Source organism: Silene latifolia, chromosome 1 (genome assembly GCF_048544455.1).
Source record: "Silene latifolia isolate original U9 population chromosome 1, ASM4854445v1, whole genome shotgun sequence".
Lineage (NCBI taxonomy): Eukaryota > Viridiplantae > Streptophyta > Magnoliopsida > Caryophyllales > Caryophyllaceae > Silene > Silene latifolia.
Window position 1 is genome coordinate 117600655 of NC_133526.1, and position 2299 is coordinate 117602953.

Below are 2299 nucleotides of genomic sequence, written 5' to 3' on the forward strand. Positions count from 1 at the left end.
ACCCAGATCGCGAGAGAACACGAAAAAGATAGCAAATCGATGCTCTAATGTTCGTCTAATCTCTTGTGTGAACTTAGTACTTTGTTTCTGGGTATGAGAGAAGTTTAGGGTTTCTTTCTTAAGTGGGATTGATAGTGGTTTTCTAGGGTTTCGAGAGCTCTCAAAACCGTGTGTCTTCGTCCCCTTTTTCGGTGTTCATGTGTGTGGTTTGTATAGGAAAACTGGAATGGGGTGCTAGGGTTAGGTTATTTGGCTGCTTTGGAGTTGGCTTGTGGAAGGGATAGGAGAGTTTGGTCGAAATATGGAAGGTGGAAGGATAAAATTCGGTTTTGGAAAGGATATGGAAGGAGATAAAGGACATGATTGTTTCGGTTATTTAGGGGATTGTGTGAGCTGGTTGAATCATCAAAATATCTTCTCTTACTTAGGGAATAAGTAAGAAAAATGAGGGAAGGGAATGTCTTGGATGGGGCCACGAAAAGGGATGAGTTGCTCCTTGTTTTGACGCGGCAAAACAGGGGCTCGGGTGCGGGTTTGGGCATGGGTTTGGGTTAGGATATGAAGTAAAACTCTTAGAACTCGGTTTTGGACAGAATTGGACTCGAAAATAATACAAGTAACCAAGGATATGACTTCAGCTAGATCACTAAGCAGACTAAGGCCCTGTTCTTTCTGGCTTATTTTCACCTACTTGATTCGATTCGATCGATTCGATTCGATTCGATTCGATTCGATTGATTCGATTCTGCTCCATTCGATTCGATTCGATTCGATTCACTCCATTCGATTCGATTCACTCACTCGGCTCCATTCGATTCGATTCGATTCACTCCATTAAGTTCAGCTCATTTCAGCCTTACTCATCTTAAATTTAATAGTTATTATTAATTTTGTTATCAATAATACTATTTTTTTTAATATTATTCTTTATTATTATTATTATTATATTTAATAATAGTGTTAATAATAATGTTATTAATAATTTATTTATTATTATTATTATGAATATTATTATTAAAATGAATAATATTGTTGTTGTTGTTATTGTTAAAATGAATAATAATGTTAATAATAATAATATTATTTATTATTATTGTTGTTATTATTATTAGTAGTAGTAGTATTGTTGTTATAATTATTGGTATTATTATTATTATTAAAATTAATAACATTTATTATTAATATTATTGATGGGGCACGCCCAACCGACTTGACCCAGTAGCCAATACGGGGTCATACAAGTCAACACGCTTGCCAACATGGTTACGGATTTGCTTGATACTCTACGAATCACGAATTGTTAAAAGGGAATTCTATCAACTGATTACTGAAAATACATATAACACATTTTCTATAAGCGAATCGCGAATCGATAAGGCGTATTCATAGCGAATATGGTAACTATGCTTGTCAGCCATCATTTGAGGTACACATAGAAATCTATAAATACCTCATTATTCACCCATCAATGGTAAAATACTTCTCACCAACAACTTCCTCTCTCTAGAAGTAAGACTATTCGAACTACTATGAGAGGGCACGGAAACCTTAGCTTCAAGCAAGGTCCCAACTATCCAACAGTACCGTAAGGCATCAGAGAAGGACCTATTGCGAACCCTCTGAGGCCCTATTTGTTACGCGTGAAAGATCCATCCGGAGAGAGCAAGCATAGGTTCGAGGTGCCATCGTCTGAGAGGAGCGCGTTGACCCGACCCGGATTCGAGCAACGCTTACTTGAGTGTTTTTATTCGAAACAATTATTTTTACTAATATCATTATTAATATTGACATTATTATTTATTATTGTTATTAGGAATATTATTAGTAAAAAATTACTATTTTTTCATTATTATAATTTATGATTATTCATATCCTCCTCCCCTCTATCCCTATCAATTGTTGTCCTTTGGTTTTGACACAAAGACCAAGGAAAGAGGAGTGGCCAATTATAAAATGACAAGCGGACCAAATTGAGTGTGAATGATCAAATTGTTCATCAAGTTCATTCTTAAAATAGAAAGGACAATAATTGAATGAGACACCCCAAAATGGAATAGACAACAAATTACCAGAGAGGAGTATAATATTATAATTTTTTTCTTAAAAATATTAATTTTAGTATAATTAGTATTATACTATGAATATTATTATTATTATTATAGTTGATAATAACAATAATATTAAATATTATTATTATTATTATTATTAATATGATTATTTCGATTCGATTCACTTCAATTCACTTTATTCAATTCGATTCGATTCATTTCACTCTATTCGATTCGATTCATCCACTCGG